At 31.2% G+C, this 14100-nt stretch overlaps 1 protein-coding gene and 2 long non-coding RNA genes across 3 annotated transcripts in view; 2 read left to right on the top strand and 1 right to left on the bottom strand.

Annotated features, from left to right (window-relative positions):
• The window catches only part of LOC129920211 (T-complex protein 1 subunit eta), a 103522-nt gene that overhangs the window by 22937 nt on the left and 66485 nt on the right, over positions 1-14100 (top strand). The gene's annotated exons all lie outside the window — the stretch shown is intronic.
• On the bottom strand, positions 4312-10260 carry LOC129920213 (uncharacterized). The gene is made up of 2 exons (XR_008773210.1): positions 10083-10260; positions 4312-5036 (listed from the first exon to the last, which is right to left on the bottom strand). It is a non-coding gene; the product is annotated as an uncharacterized LOC129920213 (long non-coding RNA).
• LOC129920212 (uncharacterized) lies at positions 5032-6137 on the top strand. Its single transcript, XR_008773209.1, has 2 exons — positions 5032-5607; positions 5663-6137. It is a non-coding gene; the product is annotated as an uncharacterized LOC129920212 (long non-coding RNA).

Genomic DNA, 14100 nt, shown 5'->3' with positions numbered 1-14100 from the left:
TCGGCATCAATTTAAAGTATATGTTTTCAAAACAACATGCTATTTAAAAAATATATTCTAAAACTATATCTATTTCCCAATTGATCGAAGTATTTTTTATGAAAATCACTTCAATATTGGCTTAGAAAAAAAAAATTTTCGATTTCAACCCAGATACAGAAATTCGAACTTTTAGGTATAGAACAAAAATGTTGTTTCGGCACGTAGTAGGATAAGTTGGGCGCCAGGATTTGATGAAGGGTTTTTGTAGAGGAGCTGAATACAAACATTTTTTTTCTTTGGGAGGGGGGTCTATCTCCCCCCGTTTAGGTGGGAGGGGCATTTTTCTAAAAAAAATTATCAAAATAAAAAAAAATTATTAAAAAACAACGGCAACACTTACAGTAATAAATGATACCATTTCCAAAAGGCAAAATTGTGCATTTGATTCTAATTTTTAAATCAATATAATATTACCAATAGTTTTTGAAATAATCGATTTCAAAGTTAAAAATAGGGGAACAAATTTTTTTTAAAACTCATTTTATACTATTTTTGTCCAGACTGCGAATTTTAGTAAATAAATTACTTAGACAGAAAACTGCCTCAATTGATTCCTTATCGAACCGTGAAAACTATATGTTTCTATGTCTTCTAGTTTTTGGGAAAATTGAAAAATTATTTTATCAGATTTTTCTTTTTTCAAAATATTTTTTGTTTTTATTTTTTTTTATTTTTCAATTTTCTCAAAAACTAGAAGACATAGAAACATATAGTTTTCACTGTTCGATAAGGAATTAATTGAGGCAATTTTCTGTCTAAGTAACTTATTTACTAAAATTCACAGTCTGGACAAAAATAGTATAAAATGAGTTTTAAAAAAAATTTGTTCCCCTATTTTTAACTTTGAAATCGATTATTTCAAAAACTATTGGTAATATTATATTGATTTAAAAATTAGAATCAAATGCACAATTTTGCCTTTTGGAAATGGTATCATTTATTACTGTAAGTGTTGCCGTTGTTTTTTAATAATTTTTTTTTATTTTGATAATTTTTTTTAGAAAAATGCCCCTCCCACCTAAACGGGGGGAGATAGACCCCCCTCCCAAAGAAAAAAAATGTTTGTATTCAGCTCCTCTACAAAAACCCTTCATCAAATCCTGGCGCCCAACTTATCCTACTACGTGCCGAAACAACATTTTTGTTCTATACCTAAAAGTTCGAATTTCTGTATCTGGGTTGAAATCGAAAATTTTTTTTTTCTAAGCCAATATTGAAGTGATTTTCATAAAAAATACTTCGATCAATTGGAAAATAGATATAGTTTTAGAATATATTTTTTAAATAGCATGTTGTTTTGAAAACATATACTTTAAATTGATGCCGAAGTTGGGCAAATGACAAAAAAAATTGAATTTTTGAACTTTGACATCTTATAAATTCTAAGTGGTTTAACCGAGTTACATGTTTTATACATTGTTAAAAAGGTATATTTATCTTCTATCAGAAACTGTAAAAAAATCGAAAATGGGTAAAAAATTGTCGAAGCTAGAATTTTTTCAATGGGCGAAGGTCCAAAAAACCGTTTTTTGCCCGTAACTCCAGATTTTGGGGGTGTTAGGGGATTTTTAAATACCGTTTCGTATTCAGTGCGACTAGCTCTACAAAACCTGATAGGTCTCCGCCCGCGTATTTTTTGAGTGTTACACCGTGTTTTTAATCTTATCCGGTTATCTATAAATTTTCCTTTGTGGAATCTAGCCTTTGACTATGTGTCAAATATTATTCCACAATAATTTTAAGACCATAGCCTTCAAATTAGCTGTGGAATCTTAAGCCAGGTCCCCATTATTTTAGTCAACATACGTTCTAAATCCATATCCAATGCGAATTTCACAAATTAAAACTCCCCAGATTTTCATTCAGACTGAAAAAAAAAATGAAATCGTACTAACACTTTTCATTGAACAGCAATTTCAAAAGCAGTTACAGCCTAAATCTATTTTATGGACATGCAACTCGAATGAAAAACTTCTAAGGTTATAACTTGGTCTTGGAGACCAGCAACTGCGTATTTGAAAATAATTTTTAAAAAGCAAAATGAGAGCTAGAGAACATAGTTTTAATAATTTGACTTTTTTTTTTGCGGAATCAATAATTTTTTTTTGTGCAACAAAACCAGACAAGACAACATGAAAGCAGACAAACAGAAATGGGATTTTATTTTTGGGGTTAAATTCTAGCGAAATATTTGATTTGTTCGTAGCTTTGTGAAAAAGTTCAAAACTATTTTCTGACCACACAAACCAATAAAAAATGGTTTTGATAAAATAAAAAAAATAAGGCTTATAAATTAAGCAATTAACATTCGAAAGAAAACTATGGATCGATTTTTTTATACAATATTTCTTTTCCACACAAACTGAAAAAGCTTATAGCAAAACTTTACACTTGCCAATCAAATAAAATAAATTCAGAAAAGTGGCTTTGGAAACTAAATTTTCAGTATTACATTAAATAGCCCCATTTTTGGAAATTTGTCATTTTCAACACTCCTAGTTTTTTCCTCCCTTTCTTACATAGCCCGTAAAGTGTATTGGAACTTATTCATTGAAAAATACAAATCGAATTATACAAAAGCCTACAAAAACAATTATAGTGTGAAATCCCTCTAACATACATGTAATTCTCATGACATCAACACACAATTGAAATAATTTAACGCACTCTCTCTTTGCATCTCTATGGGTGGTTGAATTTCCTCGTAAAGTATTCATCTAACATCAATCTCAATAACGTTGTAACGGCAAAAACGCCAACGCAAAATTTCCATTTTATTTTTTTCGAAAAAAAAAAAATTGAAATTAATTTTTTTTTTTATCTTTTCGTTCGTCTTTCTACGTAAATGACATGAAAATGCAGTATGGCAATTTATTCCAATAACGACATCAATATTAAGCTTAAGACCTCAATAAGTTCCAGTTCGGTACTCACACAACTCTCTAACTCTCTATAGTTGGGCAATGGATACAAACCAGCTAGCTTAAGCTAGCAATATCAACTTTAGCGATATAACTATTGGCGACCAGACACGACAGACAAATGGACGGAAAACATACCAGTCAGCGTAGGTTGGTTGTTTGTTGCTGATTTTTGTTTTTTTTTTTTTCTGTTCAGAAGAAATTGGACAAAGAAGTAAATTGATGTGGAAAGGTGACTCCTCATTGCTGTTGCTGCTGATGGTGTGTAACCGGACGGTCCAGCAGAGTAGTTCAGCATTTAGGTTGATCTCTATCGTTGAAAATAATTCTTTTAATGATTTTTTTTGTATCTATAGATTTGACTGTGAAAAAGGGTGTTTCGTTGAGAGATAATAATAAAGTTATCGAAAGTTTTGAAGTTGTGGAACGTATTCATTTTCAGTTCAGGGAAACAACATTTATGAATACAAAATCTAGAACTTGTATCATGAAAAACGTCGCATTCTGGCGGTTTTTTAATCTCATTATGTGAACTAAAAACAGTTTTTTGACTTAAAAAAGAAACACCCTTTATAATATAAAAAAGATACTTTTTAAGGTGTAATTTTCTTAATTTCGTGGGTTCCATTTGATTTTAATAGTTTTTTTTTTTCAAGTTTCTAAGTGTCAGTAGTTAGCGCACAATGAAGAGTTTAATGAAGTGAATGGTACTGTGAAGCACGATTTAGATGTAATAATAAAAAAAAAAAGAAACGAAAATTGTACTTTGAAAAATATGCTTCATAGTTATTAGTATGTAAGTAGATTTTTAGAACAGATTTGTTGATGAACTTTTGTAACAAATTGCAGTTTTTTTTTTTTTTTTCTTTTTCTGTGTAATGGACTCAATTTTTGTATAGTTTCGAGATTAAAGTTAATTTAAGTCAATTATATTTCTGTACTGAGGTTATTTCCGTGATTTAGAGTTTACAATTGGAATTAATTGGATTCAATCTTGTGTAAATTTTTGATGGTTTTCAATTTTGTTGTATTTCGCTTGAAAAAGTCTCCATCTTCATCTTAGTTAAAAAAATTAAATTAGAATTTGAAAGCCATGAGCCTGATTTTTCCAATTATTGAAATACCAATGTTTCCGCCAATTCTTTGTTTACGAATGAAATCAAGTAAATGTTTATCAAAATGCGTTGTAATCTTTCAAAAGACATGTAAAATTCTCTTCTTAGTAAATTTATAATTAAAAAACGGATCGACGATCTTCATCGTTTACGATTCCAAGCGGAATCTTTTCTCGTTAGATAACAAATGCTCTGACATTCCGAAGTTTCCGTCTCCTTACTACCTCGAACCGGACTGCATCCGGATTTTCTTACAGCTTCTTGATCCATTACCTAAAGCCTCAGTCGTTCGGACTCGGTGGTAATTGTAGGCCCTCTCCATTCTTCCTGCTAATAACACGCAAGTTACAAGACCTCCGTTGACTGACCATAACCTTTGTCTTCCGACTTTATTTTTTTCGTACCGAAAATCCTACCTGAACTTCTTTATTAATTCAAATTCGTTTAGATAATGCCTTTAACTGCGATGGTTGAATATTGCTTGATATTATTTTAACATATTTTTTTTTTAAGAATCACAAAACAAGACATTTTTTTTTTTTTATTTTTTAGTTTTGTTTGTATTCAAGACTTCTAATTTATTTCCTTATTTTTCTTTGCAGGTAAGTCAAGATGAAATTAATTCTAAATAATAAACTTCCGATAAGTTTTATTGTAAGTATGTACCTACTTTGAGTTTTTGAGTTAAATTTGAATTTCTAAGGTACCTTCTACTAACGTTGTTATTTCATACATTTAAAAATCTATCTTTTATCTTGTATTTAGTTGATATAAAAAAATTATGACACATTTTTCTTAAAACACTCGTGATTTGTCCTTTTATATAATCCATGGTCGTGTTTAATTGTTGTTCTCTCAACACAAATTTTGTTCACTTTTTATGTTAATGGCATATAAGAGTTATGATGGAGCTTTCAATAAAATAATCTTCCTTCCAAGACCAACTACAACGATATACCTATAAATAAAAAAAAAGAAAAAAAAAACAAAAATAAATAAAAACACATAAATAAAACAACTAAAAGTAGTAAACCTTCATGCAACGACTTCAGTTCCATGACACTTAAAATTGTTTACATTTTCAACAAAACAGCAAACAATATAGAAAAAAAAATTAAAAGTAAATTCCAATTCCATGCTATAGCATGAAGGTGGTACACTGAAAAATAATTTTTTGTTTTCATTAGATCATATTTATTTGTCGCTTTTTTCAAGTTAAATAGGTTAATGGTTAATCATAAGTTCCATGGCCGTAATTTAAAGCCACAAACTCCCAAAAACTGTAATTCCAAAGAAATGCCCGAATCAATTCCGAAAGTAATTCTCTAGCGACAAATCAAATCTCGAAGAAAAATTAAAAATTGAGGTAAAGATGGAAAAAAAAGTATGAGAGGAAAAAAATAGGAAAGGAATAAAAGGACGAAAAGAAAAATTAGAAGAAGAAGAAGAAAAAGAGGATGAAGAAGAAAAAGATGAAGAATTAGAATAACAAGAAAATGAACCAATTCTAACAAAATCCCACATCAAAGGTTTTTTCTTAGTTTTTAAAACATTTTCGATTTCTAACATTATTCTTTTTTTCAGTGCATATTTACCATGAAAATCGTGTCATAGAAATATCGAATTTACAATCTTAGCAAAGCCTTCCCTTCTTCTTCGGCCCATTGGAGCGTAACCATATGAAGTACGAAAGTACAAAAAGTACCTTGAGAGTGTATAGAAATGCATATTGCATATATGTAAAACATTATTCTACACAATAATGTGAGGTAAAATGGGAAGCCAGAGGGGAGAAAACTAGAAGAACAATTATTGCATACAAAACCAATCTATCGATATATTGATTGTTATCGCTGCTTCTCTCAAACAAAACACAATGTGTTGACTAGAAGAGGTAGTTTATTGTTTGATGAAGCAATTCATCGTTTTTAAAAAAACAAAAGAGATATTCATCTCTTCTTTTACCACAAACGACACAAACTATAACAATGGGAAATATGTATGCATAAAAAAACAACTTCTTTTTTTGAATTGATTTAGGTTAAAGATACTTTTTTTTTTAACAAAAACAAAAGAAATAAGAGAAAATATCTTTTATCGTATTGACTTGACGCTTGGAAATGAGATTAAAAGTTCAAGACCTCTTTTTTAATGTTTGTTTTTTTTTTTTATGAAATGAAATTCTGAAGGTTTTTTTTTTATTCATTTTCATATCCTGACAGAATTAGACTGATAATTATGATGATAATGAAGAGGGTGTCCCCTCCTTTTATCTGTGTTTTAATACTTTATTGTATTGGTTTTATTGCGAAGGAAAATTGAAGATAATATTATTGTATTAAACTTTTTAAATTCAAATTCTTTAGGACCCTACATTAAATGCTCGCATGTAGAAACCAAGTGCTTTCTAAAAAATATTTCGCCCGTGCTTAGTCAGTCCAGCTTAAATAAATTATTTAAGGGTATGTGTCAGGGCCAAAAAATGATTAAGACTTTGCGCGAAGCTCTGTAGAATCCACATTTTTGAGAAGATTTTATTGAAATAAACGATTTTGGATTAAGAATATATTAGGTGACATATATTAGTGGCTTAAAAAAAAAAATAAAAATTTTGTAGTTGTCAAAATCAGTAAAAACTATGAAAAATCGTCAAATTTAGATGTGTGTTGTTAAGAACCGCTGGGAAATTCATCAAATGTTATTTTTTTATTTGTGAATATTTTTTTTTTACATAACAACAAATACCTCCAAGTCTCGACTGAATCGTTTTTTTGAAATTTGTTATAATTTGTCTGAAAAAAAATATTGCCAAACCCCGAAAAAAAGGGCAAATTTCCAAAAAACATCAATGCTAGATTTCGCATAACTTTTAAAGTTCAAAAGTTATAGAAACAAAATAAACTGTTTTTTAAAGCCTGAAAATTCATTAACATTACTGTATTTTTTTTTTTTTTTTTATAAAAAAAAAATGAGTTTTTGGAACAAAAAATCTGAAAAAATTATAGGTTTGGTGTCTTTTTTTTTGTTTTGATGGCGGGTAATCCATAAATAATTTTTTTTAAATTTTTTTATTATTTTAATATGATAAAATATATTTCAGAGCTGGGATCTGTTGATTGTTTTTTTTAATTTTTTGGATCTAACATACTTATAAACGCAGTTGAATATGTCAATATGTATAATGTCGTTGTGAAAGAAGGGAAACCTTGACAATATCAATTTATTTTTTTTATTTTTTTTTGTCATTTTGTCAATAAGTTCCAATAAAAAAAAATATTTTTTCATGCATGGTATATTTAATTTTAATTTTTGAAATTGTGTCTATTTTGCGTTTTTCACCTAAAAAAATTCTTCGATCACGCACACAAATAACTTTAGTTCAACAAAATTCCACTGCTAAATCAGCGCTAAAAAATTCTCTTTTCGCTGATTCTCTTTTTTTTAATAAATCCGCTCTCATTTTTTCTCACTTTTTTGTTTGACTCTCGTCTCGTCTGTTTTTTTTTTTGTCTTATTTTTTATTTGTCTCATTTTTTTTAAATGCTAGACTTTGTGGAAGGTCAGATTTTTTTTTGTTGCAAGATATTTGCTTGATTTTTGCTTGACAGTAATTGTATGTTTTTCGTTTTTGTTTTCAGAGACGTAAGTTAGGTATGTACTGTTTTTTTTTTTTTTTTGTGCATGGTCATGATTGCAATATTTTTTTTATCGTTGATGAACGAATATTACTTTTCGGTACATATATAGTGTATAGGAACATAGCTTGCATACATAGTAAAGTAGGTAGAATTAGTTTCGACATAATTTTTTTTTCTTTATTACTCTTACAACCTTACAACCCTTTCAAAAAAATTATTACTTTTAGTAGGTAGCCGTTGTAGTTATGTGGGTGCCCAGCGCCATGTTCCGCGAAATGACTGAGATGATAAATCTATTTTTCCATTGTTCATCATCACCTAAATGATCAAAAAACATTTATTACTTTGCCACCGCATGACGCAGCGCACTGATAGAAAGCACCAATAAATATTTTTCAATATGCCAGCCTACATATTACTTTGTAACACTACTGCGAAAAAAAGAATTAGCTAGGTACCTAAATTGAAAAAGTGAAAGGGTTGCGAATCCTGCATAGGTAGATATACCTACATAATTATGTACCTACATAGGTACTATAATATTTTTGAAATGTCTGATTTCGCCTGCCGTTTTTTTTATACATATATTTTTCTAAGAACCTATACAAATATCATTAGAAAACAAAAGATAATAAAACACATGACATAATTAGATCCAGCAAACAAAAAAAAAAGAACTTGTTATTCATGCGTAATACATATTATTTATGTTCATCAGTAAAGGATAATATAAAAAAAAATCACTGTTCTGCGTCTGCCTGCCTAGCATTTTTTTTCACACATCCCATGAATGAAACAACAAAAATGTATCTCCTTTGACGTCTGGTTTTTTGCGTCGTATTCTTGTGCATAGAGGTATTTCTTTTCTCTATCTTCTTGTGTGCCTTTTAATTTTGTTTTTGTTTTTTTTTTTTTTGCTTCACTTTGAGGGAAAAAAGAGTCGAAGAGCAAAAATGTTATTCAAAGCTGTGAAATCATGGCAAAGAGAAGTGCACTAATACATTCAAATTGATTTACATGAGATTTAAGTTGGCTGCTTGGGTAGACCTGCCCTTAAAGTAGATCAATATCTTCTGCTATATTAGCATTTTATTGGCGAATTCATGATTTTTTTTTGTAATTTGCGTAAACACATTTTTCATCAAAAAGTTCAATAAGTACCTACCTTTTTAATACTTAGTTACGTCCTTGAACTGGTGACCTTTCTAGGAGTTTAATAGGAAGCTTATCAAATTTGATGAACCTCGAATTGAAAAGCTGAAAAGTCTCAGCAACGTCAAATGAAATTGCACTTTAGCTATTTTTCTAGCAAAATTCATATAAACCCTCTAATCATCTCCATACAGACTTATCTACTTCATTAAAAAAAAAAAACACATTTCGCCAATCATTGACTTAAGTCACGTTAGTGGGCAAGTAAATACTCGCGGTTTGCTTTTATTTATTTTTTTTTTTCGATTTGATAAGAAATTGCCTACGACATGTTTACTTCTTTCCTTATCATCATCATTATATTGATGATAAGGAGTAGTAAGTAAGAATCTATTTTAAAGTTTAGCTTGATAACTTATTATCTGGTCCAGTTTTGGGTGGCAAAAAGTCTGCGGTAGAAAGAGTCTGAAAATGATAAGGAATTTTGCAAAGAAAAAAGAAAAAAAGTAACTATTTTGTTTATGCGTTCAATAATCTTTAAACTGTTTTTTTTTTATGCACTAATTGCAAAGGCATACCGATTTTAGTTTCTGGACAACGTATAATTTAATCATCAAGTCTGTCACGTTGTGTTGCAGCTCCAGATTCATAGAAGATCAATAAATTGGTTTACCAAGTTTTACGAGGATCTTTTACAATCTTTTGGTCAGAGGTTTGATTTTCGCTTCTTCGTGGCGTGAAATGTTTCTGCCGTTACAAGGATTTTCAGATTGCGGATGTTTCTACCACAGTTAGGTGATTGCTTTTGAGTCTTAAAGTGACGTCATAATGAAATATATTTGGCACACAATTAAGACCATCCTTTTAATTGATGGATTGCTATCATCAAAATGCATCCTTTTCAAAACAGTATATTCTCGAAATATTTGTTTGCTGAAAAGATGATAATGTTGTTCTTGACATAAATCTAGAGAGCATTTCGCTGTTAAGTTCTTCTAAAGTGATCTGGTGTTTTTTTTTTCAAGAAAGACTGGGTTGATAATGTGCTGAGCTACTTCGTCATATGATTCACTGAAAGCTATTGTTCCAAAACTCTGCAAGCATATAGATGAAAGTTTAGTATATTCATCCTAGAAATTAGTTAAAATACAACAAAATCCGCATTTTTCATACAAATTCGAGTAGTTGTTGTTTCTACATGGTTAAACTATCACCTTTCAGGAACCCACAGAGTAGGTAAAAAAAACAGGATCTACATAATAAATAACCACAGCAAAAGGTGTTATTTTTCACACAGCGCAGAGAGGACTACTTATCAATCAGCTAAATGAAAAGGAATTGCTGTTGAATTGAACAAACAACAAACTAAAATACCTTTCACCTTCCTTTCTCGATAAGATTTTGTCTTGTATACACGATATACACAAAATATACAAAAAAAAACAATCTCCTCAAGCAACAAATTGTACTTTGTAACGATTAAACAACAGCTGACTAGGATTTTCATTAAACTGCCCATAGATAAGGTTATCTAGGCGGCAGCGTAATAATAATAAATCTCTTGACACTATTTTTGTTTACTTCACAGCTTTAAATCAATAAAAATGAATGAAAAAAAAAAATAAACACACATAACCCCAACCCTCAAAGAGCTATATGTGGTTGGTCGATGGTGAATAGTGGCAGAATAGTTGGAAGGGGGGTTGCAAGTGCACTCTCAGAGTCACAGAGCCAGCGCCAACATTTTATTTATTTATTATTATTTTTTTTCTTTTTTACCTTGTACAATCGACTGACATCAGAGGCAGTGCATTGCACTTTGTCTATTTCAGATACTTATTCAGCATTAGATGCACGTTTGCCATTTTAAAGGAGGCGGCGGCACAGCAACGCGGCTGTATTGTATAAATGGTACACAGTGTTAGTACACCTATGTACCAATGTGAACTTATATATTATATAGAGAAGTTGAAATATGTTTTTAGTGAACGCTGATGGCTCTGTGCAAGTTGCAATCTCATTTTATGCACCTCGTTTCTGTCCTATCTAAACAGGGTAGGATTTTGAAACCATTAAAAGAGTTAGGGTACAAATATTTTAGGGTTTACAAAAAATCATTGGGATCTGAAGTCGAGTTTTTGTCCAGTGAGGCATGTGATAACGATTTGATGAGCTTGATGTTGGGAGATCATAGGATAATTCTGTATCAAACATCCTTGTTGTAGCCATCCAGGATTTTTATAGTACTAAGGTACCTTGGCTCAGGATTTCATTGCTGGGTTTCTCATTGAAATTCAAAGTTTATTTGGTTACGGGGTCTTCGACTATAGGGCAGGATGAATTTTTCGCTCTATTAGGGTGTCCTGAAGCAGACAAGATGGGATTTTGTGGTGGAAATTCGGCTTCACATTTCTAACAGAATTCAACGTGTCTAAGGAAGTAGGTCTCGACTTTGTTAGTTAAATTTTGGAGCAGCAAGCTCAAATTATTTTCCGAGTTGACTTTGGCAAGTCCTCGCAAGAGGCTGTATGTTTGAAAAACAAGCTAGCATAGGCTAGATTTGACCTCATATTTTTGCGTGGACCGTGGAAGGCCATCATATCTTACGGCTCAAGTTTCTGGATAACTGCTTTTAGTTTCCCCATTCAACTGAGAAATAGTTATCCCATAGATCTGTCGATTGTCGAATCCTTTCTAAAGATCGAGACCACATCCAAGGGTGGTATGATTGTTTTTTTTTTTTTTGTTGTCAGGTTTATGTCGTGCTCGAATTTGGTTGCAACGAAGCCACGTCAAATGTTTTTTTTTTTTTTTTTTACTAAACTCGGGTTGCATGTTCAATATGATGACCTCTTAACTTTATTGAGTATCGATTCTTCCAATAATGTGTTGATGTGGTTGATAGGTGTTATAGGCTCGTAGTTTCTCACATCTTCTTTGTAACTACTGCGAGCTTTTCTGTTTCCCAGTTCTGTGGAAAGAGACATTCATAAAGAAGTTGTTCAAAGAATCATCACTGCTTGTTGAACATTTTTTCAAAATGAAGTTAGAGATTCCCTTCGGACCAGGTGAAATTTTATTTGCTTGGAATTACCGATCATCCGTGACATCCCGACTTAGTTTGTCAGTCAGCCGTTTTTTTTTCAATTCTAAATAAAGAATTTTTGCTGATTAGAATAGTCCCTGGTTGTGAAAGCTTTTTCAGACTAAATTTGGTTATTATTGGCGTATATGTTATTGTCAATGGTCCCTGTTAATTTTATTGTTTTTATTTTTTTAATATCTAAGATTTTTGTCGCTTTTTTTTTATTTGTGGGGGAAGTAGGAATCGTTAAAACTCTTGAAAAAGATGGTTTTGTGGTTAGAAATAACATTGGCCTGAAATTGTGGATGATTTTATGATATATCCCAACTGAAAAATTGTTGGGAGTGACTTTTTTGTATTCTTCTTCGGAAATGTCACAGTCGTTGCGTTACTTGCTGGTTCGCTGGTATTGAAACTTTATTTTTCTTCGTTTGCTTCTTTCTGAAGGTGGTTTGGGTAATGAGATTTTTAGGGATTATCATCGTTGCTGCTTGTTATAGAAATTTTAAGATAGAAGTCGAAATTGTCTGCTTACTCTGAATTGCGGTGTTATAGCTGTCTATGGGATCACTTGTGGACTTTGTGTCATCGAATCTTACTTCTATGGTTGAATCAAGGATCTATTGAATAAATGCCTGTGCATTTTCAAATGTTTTTAAAAAATACTGCTTAAGTGTCTGTGAAATCTTTCTTAAAATTTTCAAAAAGCTTCTTCTCAACCTTAATTCTATTAATTTCAAGGCCCTATATTTTACAAGTCCGCTACTGGACGTAGATATATTTGTATATATAGAAAAACGCCACACTATCTATCTATCTGACTATCTGTGCTCTTAGCAACAAATATCAATCTTATTTGTTATTTATTCGTATTTTGTGTATAGTTTTATGCAATTTTCAAACGAATTTTGTGCGCTGCTGTGGAGCACACAGTTTCAAAGGAGGAGGAGGTATTGACTACCTACTACCTATTATTGCTGTTGCTTGTTGCGACCGACCAACACCTCCCCGCACCATCCGACCTAACGCCTCCATTGCGCGGCGGATAGTCATAGTCGGTGTTGTTGTTGTTGTTGGTCGTCATTAGAGTTGCATTTGGTTAAAGTATAGAAATGTGCAACAACATTTGTTTTCGTCGTATCGCTCTATGACAAGTTTATTGACCCAACAACTGCTTTAGCAAGTACTTACATATCTCTCTACTAAATAGTTGTAGTGGCAAAAAGCAACCAGTATCAACAGACCAATGTGGCCAATGGTCATGGAGTTTTTTTTATTTTTTTTAAAAGCCTGCCGGGATAAAAATAATCTAGTTTAATGAGACCACTGTTAAGCAGTTCGTTTCAGCTCAATCTCGAGTGTAATTCCTTCTTTAGAATTGAGCAGGGCTTTAAGACTTTTTAAATCGATATCTATTTTCAAGACAAACTACACTTGTAATAAACTGTGTAGATTAGATGAATGACTTTTGAAGGCCCAAGTGTTTTCAAATCCTTTATGGATTGATTCTCAGCTTTTGAATAAGGAAATATTTTACCAAGTACTCAAAACAAGTTGAGAGGAGGACCCCCGTAAAGGTAGATACTTTGAGATTCATAAATATGTTTGCCAGCCATAAAATGGTCAAGATTTCATCAAAATTGATTTTGTAGTTCTCGTATTTATAAAGCTTTTCAGCTTTTGTCAAGCAAAATTAAATTACAATGGCCACACTGCTTTTATATTGAGCCTAAACGTTTGCTCGCCTTGAGTTTTTTTTTTTTTATTTATTTTTTTTTTTCTTGAATTTATTTTTTTTTCTTCTTCTCATTTTTCAAAGGCTTTTTGAAGTATGCATTCTATATATAGGCAGAAAAATGCATTTTTATTTTGTTCGTCGTCTATGTCGTTATCGTCCGTCGTCGTTGGTTCGTTTGTTCACATTCAAAGGAACAACAAACATTTAGATGCAATAATTTTGCATAATTGCTCGGCGACTACGACAAATGTTTTTTTTATTTTGTTGTTGTTGTTATTGTTTAGAGTTGAATCGCCTTGTGAACGAACTTGTATACTATACTATAATACCTATAGAGTAGAGATTATTGTTAGTTGTGTATAGTTGGTGGTGGTGGTGTAGGAAAAGTGCAATGGCCAGAAATAATGCC

Source organism: Episyrphus balteatus, chromosome 4 (genome assembly GCF_945859705.1).
Source record: "Episyrphus balteatus chromosome 4, idEpiBalt1.1, whole genome shotgun sequence".
In the NCBI taxonomy this organism is placed as follows: Eukaryota; Metazoa; Arthropoda; class Insecta; order Diptera; family Syrphidae; genus Episyrphus; species Episyrphus balteatus.
This window is presented reverse-complemented; position numbering and strand designations above follow the sequence as displayed.